Consider the following 13,323-nt stretch of genomic DNA (forward strand, 5'->3'; position numbering starts at 1 on the left):
TTAATTACAAGCAACACATGGTTCTTGACATTGACTTTTGTGGTTCATGTATGCGAAAACTGTAGAATGGTACTGATCTCTTGTGACCCAGGAACAGAAAAGGAGAGCCCGCTTTCATAATGTAGGTATCGATGTTTTGGAACCGCTGCACCAGTGGTATATCCAATAGTGTAACCCATCCATCAACTAAGTTGTTGCATGGTTGATTTCAATGAAGTGGGAAACCATCTGTCTGCTAAGAAGCTGATTGGTATCTGTGAGTTTTTTGTACATCTGCATCCTTGTAATTTACACCAATTCTTCTTACTGGATGTGTGCAAAATTTTATCCGTTTATCTTCTTATATAACCAATAATAAAACTCAAAATATATATATATATATATGTATATTTCATCTATTTGTTTAAAATCTATTTTTTTGAGACTATATTAAGAGGTCTTTTTTTATAGTTTTATCCATTTATCTTCTTATAACATTTGTGGTCTTAATTATCACAAATGTCATAACTAAATTTTTTTAATCACAACTAAAAAACACAAGTCATAAGTAAACACTACATAAGTTATAATTAAAATAATAATCACATATTTAATGGTTTAATATTAAAAATACTAAACTAACCCTTCTATTAACGTCGTTAGTCACAAAGAGATTTGAATAGTTTTTTTTTAAAAAAAAAATCAGTTTAATTATCAAAAATCTCAAGACAATGAATGTAATTTACCCTAAAAAAATAAGCATTATTACCAAAACCACTATATCTAAACTAACGTCATCTCCAACGGTGCATCAAATTGTGCATCAGATTTGAAATTTGATGAAAAAATCACTTTTTCTCCTTTCAATGGTTTCATCAAACTGTTATCAAATTGAGAACTAAGCAAAAATTTCACCAAACTGAGAATACGCTGGGTCTTTCACCAAAACACTATTCATTACCGTTGTAGTTTCACTACCGGATGACGTACCGAATGACCAATTTTGCGCAAAATGTTGTACAGATTTTACACTGAGAAGTTGACCACTCGTTCAACCCCGGGATCGACCCCCCGGATGACCTTCAAGCTTGAAAATTCAATTACAAAATTGTACAAATTTTGCTCTTTCCGGTCGACCAGCCGGTCGTCCCCCCGGACGTCCGGTAAGTTTTGATGAAAGGTACAGTACATTGGAGTGATTGATATCAGATTGAGCCAAAATGCCTTTTTTTTACTCAAATTTGGTGAAAAATTTGTTCAACCGTTGGAGATGTTCTAACACGATTTTAAGATATTAGATCATCTCTAATCTTACATCAAATGTTTCATCAAATTTAAATTTGATGAAAAATTAGTTAAAATAGTATTCCAACCGTTCATCAAATCAACATCAAATGAAGGGAGAGTTTAATTTTTTGTCAAATTAAGGAAATTTTTGACATTTCGTCAAAATTTGTAATTGGTTGTTGGATCGAGCGTCCCCTAGACAATTGGGTTTTCTTTATCTAAACATAAAATTTTACTCATGGTTTGAATGTTCTCCCGAATAATTGAGCTTGTTACTTAAATATATTATTAAAATGCACCGTATCAAATTAAATTTTTTTATTAAATTTTTATTCAAATTTAATAATTACTACTAATCGGTTCGCAAAGCCATTTTAAAGTTGCCCCACCAGTCTGTACTGCCGTTTTCTCTGTTTCTCTCCACTCACACACACAGCTTGAAGAAGATGTCAAGAAGAAGAGTTTCTATTTCTTCCATTATTGGATGAAGAAAAAGAAGAAGAAGAATTGCTGATCATAATTGTCAGAAAGATACAATGTTTCCCTCTCTAATTAATCATCCCTTCTCATTCTTATTTGTTCTGTTTCGTTGTTCTCTCTCTACTACTACCTGAAACCCTAGTTCTCCGCCTGCTGATGCTGCTTTAATAACGAATCAACCTAAAACTTTACCAACATTCCGATGCTATGGTCTCCAAGACGCTGTAACTTCGTTCAATCGCATGATCCAAATGCGACCTTTGCTCCCCATTTCTCATTTCAACAAGGCTTTAGGTCCTCTTTTGAAAATGGGTCATTATGACATCGCTCGTCCTCTTAATGGGAAATTATTTTCTAGGCATTCAGGTCAATATCTACACCTTCGACATTGCTATTAACCGTTATTGCCGCCTGAATCAAGTCGATTTTGGGTTCTCTCTTTTGGGTACCCTCTTCAAACGGACCTGATGTAACTACCCTCAACACTCTGTTAAATGGAATTATTTTGGACTATAAAATCCCTGAAGCTGTAGAGTTATTTAAGAAATTAATAAGAATGAGAGAAATTGAACCCAATGTGATTATGTGTGGAACCATTGTTAATGGGCTTTACAGAACGGGGAACACTATCAGGGCTGTTAGATTGCTTAGGATAATAGAAGAGGGAAGTTGTAAACCTGACACCGTAGTGTATAATCATTAACAGTCTTTGCAAGGATAGAATGGTGAATGATGCTCTCAAACTCTCTTCCAAAATGGATGAAAGGGGTATGTTCCCAAATGTTGTCACTTATACTTCTTTGATTCGTGGCCTATGTAATTTTGGCCCGTGGAAGGAGGCTACCGGAATGTTTAGAGAAATGTTGGATAGTGGTATTGCTCCAGATGTTTGTACATATACTGTTTTGGTCGATGCATGTACCAAGGAAGGAATGATGAAAGAGGCACAAGGGGGTACTTGAAGTCATGATACAAAGAGGTGTGGATCCTGATGTAGTCACATACAGTAGTCTAATGGATGGATATTGTTTGCAAGGCCACATGGATGGATGAAGCAATGAGAGTGTTCAATACCATGGTGGACAAGGGCCTTCACCCTAACATTGTTAGTCACAATATTTTGATTAGTGGATATTGCAAGAAGATGAAGATAGATGAGGCCATGTGGAAGGCTCCAAAATAAATAGACATCTAAAGCCCTTATAATATCTTCACTCATGTGAAAACTCCTATTGTGATTTCTTTATGAGACATGCTTACATCAGAATCCCTTAATTATTACAAGATTTAATTACATACATTGAGCTTATAGCGTGAAACCATAGCATGCGGTACAAGAGGATAATACTTAAATTAATACAAGTTAATGCCTTAAAGACTACAAGTTTCCGAGGCCTTGCCCGGATTACAACAAAAGAGTTATAAACTCAAAACAAAAAGCCCTTGGCTTAAAAGAAAGCAAAACAATAACAATACGAGCATCAAGCTCCATGATCCTCCCAAGCCATTGTCTTGGCGGAGGCACTCCAAATCCACCTAAAATTGGTTTTCCACGTAGGTGAGCAATAAGCTCAGTATAGGTAATCTGCAGTGCTATGCTAGAGGGCCTGTTTCAATCAGGAAGATGTAGAGATGCTCAAGAACTTTTTAATGAGATGCAAGCTGTAGAAATAATTCCAAATTCGCAAACTTATAGTAGGTTATTGGATGGTTGTGCAAAAATGGGCATACTTCTAAAGCATTGTCATTATTCCACATGCTGGAAAGGAATGGTTTAGATCTTAATGTTGTTATGTATACAATATTCTCATTGATACATTCTGCAAAGATAAAAAACTTGATACTCAGAGGGCACTTTTTAGTAACCTTTCTTCCAAGGGATTACATCCTAATGTTAAAACATACACTATGATGATACAAGGTCTTTGTGAAGAATGCCTATTGCATGAAGCTAAAGAGTTGTTTGTTAAAATGGAACAGAGTGGCCGTTTGCCAGATGATGTCACGTACAACACTATTATCTGAGGATTTATTAGACAACACAAGTGCTATGAGGCATTAATACTCCTTGAGGAAATGGCTCAAAGGGGTTTTTCGGTAGATGCATCCAATTCTTCCTTGATCGTAGATATACTCCCAACTAAAGGACAAGATCCTGCTCTTCGAGAAGTGATAAAGAAGTTCATGCCAAAAGATAGTCATGGAATGCATGATATTGAGTAAATTTCCTAAGCTATGAAGGTAAAGCTGCACACATATTAAATTATATATTATCAACTGAAGCTCTTTTTTCTTTTTCTTTTTCTTTTTTTCTTTTTTATTTGGTTGTGTATTGACATGGGCTTATGCATCTCCATCAACTATTTTGGACTTGTTGCTACGTGACTTTGCAACGTGTTTTCATAATTTCTATTTATGTATATCGTGTGTATAATGGCTTCTAATTTTCTCTCTCTCTCTCTCTCTCTCTCTCTCTCTCTCTCACACACACACACACACACACACACACACACACAAATTTTTTGATTCCCCTCCTTTGAAAGTCTATATCGACACAGTACGAAGCAACCCCATTCACAAGAAGTGGTGCTGACATAATTCAGTGGCAAGAGCAAATACTTGTTGGATTGACAATTGTTCCTTTTATTCTAAGCTATTCAAAAATTATATATATGTTTTTATATTATTCTTTTGTTATTTATTAGTACACTATATATTCTTGTGTTGACTATAATGACTATCGGAAGTTCATGCATGGTTTGCTTCAATTGAAGATCATGTAGTGGTTTCATTTGAAGTAGTTTATATCTTTTGGTTCTTAAGTCTAGCACAATTATTTATATAATAAAGCACCCAGCTTTTTGAAAATGTACTACAATTTTGTCCTAGATATCAATTTGAATGGGTAGGATTAACACAATCTAATGGTCTAAAAATGTCCAAAAACGTCCAAAAAACAAATTGTATGTTAATGGTTGAGATTGTTTGCTTGGCATATATCTTACGGTGGAGGATACATTTTCTCCTTCCAACCCACCCCTTTCTGTTTAGCTCTTTCTCTCATTTGAATTTCAAATTTCAAACACACCTTCTCCCAGTCTCACTCTTTGCTTCTCTCACACACTTCCTCCTTCATTCTCTTTTATGCTTCAATAATCAAAAGATTTTGGATTAAACTCATTTGGTTCATCGCTTTCAAACCCTCCAATCTCTTACCCATTTCACTCTCTCTGATTGCTTTCAACAACCAACCACATGTCAACAACCACTTGAATCCACTGATTCAAAGTCCCAAATTTTCAATCTACCCTTCTAATCAACCACTACCAATCTCATCACACCCAAAACCCATCATTTTTCTTACCGGAGCACCACCTTGCTCCTCCACCACAAGCCAAAACGCACCACCATAGATTTCTTACAATTTTGTAGAATCCCTTGGTTCTTCAATTTGGATAATGGTCAAGACAGAGGTCACAAATTGAAGTCAAAAGTTTGAATTCAAGGTCATAGTTATGGATTTCTTCTGAATTAGTTTCTGATATTTAATTTTTCCTTCCTGTAGTTCAATAATTTTTGGGTTTTTGCTATCATTGTTTGTACTTTGCAGGTATAAAAACCCATCATTGTTTGATTCTTTTAGCTTAGGTCATAGAGGAGCAACATCCATAGAGTAAGCACACCTTTTGGTCATGCTATTTATTGATTCTTTTGCTCATTCTCCCTTGTTTTTGATTCCATTCACCTAGCTATGTTTAGTGGGTCCATGAGAATATCTTTGGCATATTTTTGTTAGATAGTGGATAATGACATATGTAGGGTTATTATTTTGGTTACTAAATCTTTGTTATTTGGTTAATGTTCAATTAAGGAATTTCACTCTTTCCTTTGTTACTCTCTCTCTCCTTTTTTTTTTCAAAGATATTGTTCATGGTACTTGAGGTCTACAACTAGATGGTGTTGATGGTACATGAAGTTTTTTCTAGAGCTATTGTGTCCATTGATGGCATTGATTGCTTTTTAGGTATTTTAAGTGCTTTCAGTCTTAATTATATTTTTGTGTGAGTTTTGGGATAATTCTATTAGATTGAGAATTTTGGGTATACTATCAAATTTCAAAGTATATCTCTCCATGTTTGATCAACATAAATCCTGTTTTAGTGTGTTTTTTGGGGTTTGCCATGTTGCTAGCAAGTTTTGGGTCTGCAAATTATCTTCTTGCTTTTTCTATTAGATTGCTATAAATTGTACATCAATTTTTTTGCTAATTACCAATGACCCGTACTAACGGCAAATTTTTTTGGGTTGAAGTCGGATAAATACTTTATGATTAAGCTTTTTCCTTTTCATTGTTATGAACATTATAGAGATCTCTCTGTTTTTAGTATGATTTTGCTTGTACATTTATGCATTTAATTTTTCTCATCTATATGTATATGTGCCATAAAGGTTTAAGGTTTATAATTTTTAATTTTTTAATAGTTCTTTAAAGAAAACCAATTATTTGTAATTTTTTGTATACTATTTCTAATAATTGAAGTGAGTTAATATGCCTTCATTGTTGTGAATAGAGATCCTTAATTTTTGGTAAATTGCAGTGGAAACAATGCTTCAATTTGATGCTTTACTATAGCTTACTATAGGAACCATTACCATTCAATAGCTAGGATTTAACTCAATGGGTTCAATCATGATGGAAAAAGGTCATAATGATCAACAACACTCAATTGAATAGGTCAAAATTTATGAAAACAGGAAGAAGCTTCCTAAAGTACTCTCAAATAAAAATCCTTTCTGTAGTATTTCATTAGTTTCAAAGTAGGGAGAAGCTACGTAAAAAGGTGCACATGGTATGTCTTTCATAACACACTATCACAAAATTTGCAACATAAATCATAAAATGACACAACTTTTCTCACCACAAAAGTATATCTTTCACTTTAGGGTGTACACCATAAATTCAATATGTGTAACTTTTACCACAAATTAACATAGCATAACTTTATTAAAAAAAAAAAAAAATCCTTACTCTCTTACGATGTGCCTTTTTAGTAGTACACTTAATAGAATTTCCCTTCAAGTTATTATTATTAATTTTTTTGAAAATGATTGTTTAAAAGATTGATGGTTGATTAAGATGAAAAAGTACTTCCAAAGGAAGAGAGTGGTAAGACTTCCAAAGGGTTTTTTTTCACTGGTTGCTATTGTTTGTTTGATGATTAATTTGTTTTAGGTAGAACATTGCAAGGTATCTTGCCTTTCCATCTTGCTGGAGTGGCAAGTGTGTTGGCTAATTTGCTATGAAGACTTTCCTTTCATATTTTTTAGTGAATCTAGTTGTATTGATTATATTTTTCATAATTTTTTTAGTTTGAAATTTGAAAAACAAAAATTGGATTTTAGATTTTTATTTTTATCTTTATATTTCAAGGTAGGGGTGTTAAGCGGATATTCCGATCTGCCCAAACCTACCGAACTGAACCGATCCGTCGCATTTTGGACGGATGCGTGATGACAAGCAGACGATTGCAGATTGATTTTTTCCAATTTGCCTAGTTTTGGACGGATGGCGGATTTGAGGTACTTTGGCCGCAACTAAACTGCCAAATCGCGAGCACCCTTAGTAATTTATAAGAATCTGTGTTTTCAATTTGTTTAGATATTTTGTTTGTGTTTTCAATTGAAAAAGAGTTTAGATATTCTGTAGTGTTTTCAATTTATTTTCAATTTGGAAATCGTTTTATTAAATGGCAAGTGTTGATATTTGATATTTCTGTGTGGAAAATACAAGGCTTAATTTTGTCATTTTTAAAAAAAAAATCAAATTAAATAGTTTTTGAATAAAAAAAAGTAATGAAAATGGTTTTCTTATATGTATTTATTATTGGTATTGGACAATTTACTTGATAATCTTTTGATTATGTTAAGTTGGATTGTTATCCAAAAAAAAATGTTGATAAGTAATTATATTATGTTCAAAATTTGTGAAGGTTTAAACTGCCAAACCGATTTGTATTCATCCGTCAATTCGCCAATCCGGCAGACGAATGGCGGATTGGAGATTCCTCGGCCGCAACCGAACCGTGAACACCCCTATTTTGAGTTGTGATTTGCTTATTTTAATGATGCTTCAATCTGTAGAGTATGAACATACATTGATGATGATGATGACGAATTGTGCATCTATTATGGTCGTCTATATTAGAATGATTAGCTCTGTGTGTCCATAAAAGTACCATGTCTTTTATTCATGTTGTTGTGATTTAGTACCAAAGCTAGCCTCAATTGTAGTTTTGTTTTGTTTGTTTTGTTTTTTTTTAAAATTTGGATTCCATTAAAAATTGTTCTTCAAAAACAATTTTGCTTTTGGAATTCCCTTGCTTTTACTTTCATGCCTTATAACTTGTAATTTTTTATTCTATTCTGAGGTTGATTTAAGAATGTTCTTTTTTGTTGTTTTTGTTGTCGTTTTGGATTACATTGGTTTGATTCATTCTGTCTTGCTATTCTATTGACTAAAAATAATTACAAATTTGTGATAAATTTTATAAATATTAATAATTAAAATCATAAAAATTTTCATCTGTGTAATTATTTTTTTTTTTAAATTACACTGCGGTGTAATTGCCCCTTTTTAAAAAGAGTTTCAACAACCTTCAAAATGTTTACATCGCAGCTTATTTTACTCCCAAGATGGTTCTTGAATAAAATTCTTATCAACTGGTATGGTTTTTGAAGCATTTTTATTTATTTTAATCTTTTAGCAATTAAAGTATTAGTATGATTTTTAACAATTAAAACATTAGTATGATTCAAGACTGCAAAGCACTTAATACTTCATAATATTAGTATTATTGTTAAACTTTTATTTGATGGTACATGTAGGTTAAGTTATGTCAAGTTTATATTGTTATGTTTCTAATTATGCCGAAAGCTCCTCGTGTTTGAATAACTGAATGCAACATTGTGGTGTTTTCTTAATTCTGACACTACTACATGCTTAGAAATGTAGTAATAGGCGTAATATCAATTTAGCCATGGACTACTAGATTTATTATGTCCATCAAAAACAAATAATTTAAATTTAGTGAGATGTCAAATTCATTCCTACATGTGGGATTTTTTTTTCATTTTTTTTTTGTTTGCATGTTTAGAATTTTTTCTTCCATTGAAAAGATGGATAAGTGAATATTGACTGACCCAAGGACACAACAGGATGGTGGATTTGATGGCCATGGATCTCATGGATTTTTTTATTGGTTTAAATGCGTTCGTAATTTCTAAGCTTATTTCTTTTGATGGGATAAGTGAGAAACGAGGAGATAATGTACTACTAATGATTGTGTAATACCTTAGATTTTAAATATTTGAACAATCTCATCACTGATAAGTTGTGATTGTAAATCTGATAGCAGTTCATTATTTACTTTGCCAGGGCTTTATATTGCTTTTCCTATTTAGTCCTACGATACTTCATTACAACTCGAGACAAATTGTTTTGAAGTTTGTTTTGCCTTTTAATTTTTGTTGCCAATGGTCTGTTTGGATTTTCTCAAGTATGACCTTTTTTTTTCATATGATAAAATTGATTTTTTTAACGGTTTTTTTTCTTTAGCCTTCTATGAGGAATCACATGTATTTTGATCACGAAAAAAGTGTGAATGTGATAATTGTTGGTATTTAGTTTGGTAATTGTAGGTAAATTGAGACACTAGTGCTTTTTATCAAGAAGAGTTATGTTGGAATTTTATTATGTTCAATTCCTCTTAATTCATAGTTATTGGTTTTCTTGTTTCTCATAAGTATTTTGATGTTATTTTTCCTGTTATGATTTCTTTTAGTTGATTTTTTAAAATGAATTCAAGCGTTTGAGTGATTTTGTCGCAGGTGATTGATCCGCATTAGAAACGTTAGGGATGTGTTGCTTTTCTCTGTGTGTTGATTGATACCAGTTGTTAGGGAAAATCCGAGATTCCCCACAAGTAAATCAATCAATGGGAATAAAAATTAATGCGAAAAATTAAATCAAAAACAACACAAGAATTTTTACGTGGTTCCCTCAATGTGAGGTACGTCCACGGGATCGAAATCCGATTCCACTATCAACTAAATAATTCCAAACGATTACAAACGAGACACTAATGGTCTCACAAAACCACCCTTAGGTGAATTCTAAATAATCACAAATAAACAAGAGGAAAGACCTCACCAAATAGATGAACCAAAATAATCACCACAGCAAACCTTCAAAGCAAATCCGAAGCAGAAGCCAGCCGAATAACCAGAGCAATAATTAATCACCAAATTGAACCACCAATTAGACTTCTGTGGGATGCTTGTTTACCAAACCGAAAAAGTAAGCACTATCTCACCAAGGAAGAATTTGCTGCCGCCACACCTTCTCTTCAAAATAAACAATATATATATATATATATTGAATCTTGGGTTTTAAAAGCAAACCTAATTGTATCTAAATTGGATTGGGTTTCCTCAAATATAATATATAAAAATATATTATACCTAAATCAAGTCAAATTAAAACTCTTTAACAAACTAATTGGGTCCCACACTCCAATAAGGAGGTATACCCAACATTGATGGTAGTTGGCTGTTTCATTCTAAATTGGATGATTAGTCTTCATCTTCTTTTAAATAAGCTAGGATGATTATTTTTTTTTACCAAAATATTCAGTTACCATTTGTTGAAGGGATTGAAATTTGCTAAGAAACTTGCAGCTTTGAATAACTCCAAACATACAAGGAAAAAGATTCGAATTAAAGAAAAAAAGGAAAAATGAAACAAACAATGTAACAAGAATAAAGTCTATATCTGGAAAATTGATTTCCTTCTCTTTATGTGCAGGTTAAGAAGAGAGAATAAATTTTAAGAAAAGCAAAGGTTGATGTCCTGATACACACAGTGAAAAGAAGCTGATTGCCAAGACATATCTACAAGAAAGCTTAGAAGCATTTTTAGGTACAAAGCTGTACAAGCAACTAAAGTCCAATGCTGACGGAGCTCAGATCAGTTTTACTTTCAGCAGGTGAGAAACAACATTTAACAACAGAATTCCATATCTGGGAAGCTTTACTTGTCTTGCTGTGGAATACCATAAAGTTGCACACAAATTTTCATGTAAATTTGAATTCCGAGTTGGCTCGTTTACATGGCTATTTAGGTTTCTAGAGCTTGTTAATACAATGGCTATTTGATGTCTACACTGTAATGTGGTGGTTAAGGGAGCCTATATTTGAATCTGTCTTTTGAGCCAGTCTTTTTTAATTAATTTCAAGACTACTATATATTATTCATCTTGTTCTTCATTGCTCTTAAACGATGTGTCATATGTACCATATGCAAGTTATGATCAAAATTAGCAATGGTTGTGAACTATTGTGGCATTAGACAATGGGCCATTGTGGTGGTGTTGGGCTACCAAACTATCAAATTAAAGTTGGTTAGAACGTCTCGTATTTTGTTATGTTTCCATTGTGGTAAATTATGTTACAATTGCAGTTAGGTTGGGGTTCACTTTGTTTTCTTGTAATGTTTATGCTGTTTGTCAGTAAGTCTGGGTCAATCATGTTTTCCTCCTTTTGGATTGAATGCCTAATAGAAGTGTTCTTTTCACCTTCGTTTTATAAAATGTTATTATTACCTTACTACTGAAAGAAAAATCATGATAATGAACTACTTACAATTGCCATGGCTAATTCTAATATCAGGCTCAAATAATTGGTTGAAATTCATCTACGACTTGATGATTATGCATTAACTTGAACCATGGGCACGGGTCATCGTGCAACGCACGACATCCCGTAACTAGTACATATATCTATCTATTTTGTTCAAGTAAGAATAGGTGAAACTGATGTTGATAAAAGCTTTATGGCAACGTCCTTTAACTGTTCTGTCTTGTAAAGAAGTAGAACAATTTTGGATGCTAAACTAATTGACCATCAATCAGAGGGTGTGTGGAGGTATCCTATCCTTTTGATCACACATCACCTGACGCAAGCTTTGAAGGGCTTGTGAAATATTCTCGGCAACAAATTCAGCATGAAGTTAAATTCCTAGGCAGACCAAATTTAGGCCTTTTGCATTTGCTTTGATTCTGTATGTTACTATTTTCCTTAGCATAAACAAGGTGTACTTGGTATTCTTAAAAGTCTTTGTACAACTGAAGTCTTTAACCAATCTGTTTACTCGGCATAGCATTGCATGTTTCTCTTTGTATATTGCTGTAGCAAATTATGATCTCAAATGCTTGCTGGAGATTCTCTCTTATATTTTTATGAGTGATGATTGTTGGAGTTATTGAACATTATATAATATTTTTTTTATGAATTTATTGTTAGTTTTATAATTAAATTGGCGATGGAAGCTTTTATGTCTTCTGGTGGAGGAAAATTTTAAAAAAAACTTTTAATTTTTATTTTTGGGAATGTAAGGTTGATGGAAGCAAATTGTTTGCCAAACTTATGTTGTGTTTGGATAATGGATTTAAACATTGATTTGGAAAGGAAAAGCGAAAATGTGATGGTGAAAAATTGTGAATGAAATATAAATTAAATTTTTATTTCATTTCTCATTTCCTTTTCAAATCTCGACAGAAATTTATGATGCAAATACAATACTTGAAAAAGTCAAGCTACAATACTTGTCATACATACCATATGTAGCTTATAATCAAAATTGGTATTCATTTTAAGGGGCTTTTCCCAAATTAAGCCAAATTAGCAACCTATTTCCCAAAGTAGGCCTAGTTTGGATGGAATTCCCAAACTAGGCTAAAACGTGGTTCACAATCACGCTTTCAACGTTTTTGAGGCTGTCACGCGGAAATTTCCTGAAATCGTAAAAGCGTGTTTCCAAACCACGTTTTTAATTAAGAAAGCGTGGTTACAAACTACGCTTTTAATTAATTTTTTTTTTATGAAAGCGTTGTTGTGAACCATGCTTTTAATTGAATTTTTTTATTTCTTCTGAAAACGTGGTTGTGAACCACGCTTTTAACTAAAAAAAATTTTCTTCTGAAAACATGGTTGTGAACCACGCTTTTACTGTTCATAAAAGAAAGCATGGATGATAACCACGCTTTTAACCAAAATCCGTTTTTAAGTGAAAGCGTGGTTCGTAACCACGCTTTTAAAACTTATATAAATATCCCCCAGCGCTGTCATTCGCAATCACGCTTTTTACACTTAGCTTTTTTCGACTTCACTCTCGCTCCCTGCTCTCTCTGCTCACTCTCTCTCTCTGTCCGTGGGTTGCTCTCACTCGTTGGTATGGCGTCTGTCTCTCTCTGTTGATCTACTTTTATGCGTTTATTGTATTTGTGAAAATGTGAATGTGGGTACAATGTGGGTATAATATGGGTAGAATAGGGTTCATGAATGTGAAAATATTGTGAAATCAGAAATCATAAATTAGGGTTAGGGTTTTGAATTGTGAAATCAGAAATTAGGATTAGGGTTTCAGAAATTAGGGTTTTGAATTGTGAAATCAGAAATTAGGGTTAGGTTTCAGACTTGGTAGTTATAAGAGAATGATAAAAGGCTGTGTGATTAAAAAGA

At 33.0% G+C, this 13,323-nt stretch overlaps 1 long non-coding RNA gene across 3 annotated transcripts; it reads left to right on the forward strand.

Moving 5' to 3' along the window:
- Positions 1-1,640: 1,640 nt before the first annotated feature.
- On the forward strand, positions 1,641-11,058 carry LOC114267218 (uncharacterized). 3 transcript variants are annotated; one of them, XR_014342072.1, is made up of 3 exons: positions 1,641-3,987; positions 5,357-5,419; positions 10,610-11,058. It is a non-coding gene; the product is annotated as an uncharacterized LOC114267218 (long non-coding RNA). The 3 variants fall into 3 exon arrangements; XR_014342070.1 differs by lacking the exon at positions 5,357-5,419; XR_014342071.1 differs by lacking the exon at positions 1,641-3,987 and having other exon boundaries at positions 5,068-5,419.
- The last annotated feature ends 2,265 nt before the right edge of the window (positions 11,059-13,323 follow it).

Source organism: Camellia sinensis, chromosome 10 (genome assembly GCF_055761805.1).
Source record: "Camellia sinensis isolate YWXY chromosome 10, ASM5576180v1, whole genome shotgun sequence".
In the NCBI taxonomy this organism is placed as follows: Eukaryota; Viridiplantae; Streptophyta; class Magnoliopsida; order Ericales; family Theaceae; genus Camellia; species Camellia sinensis.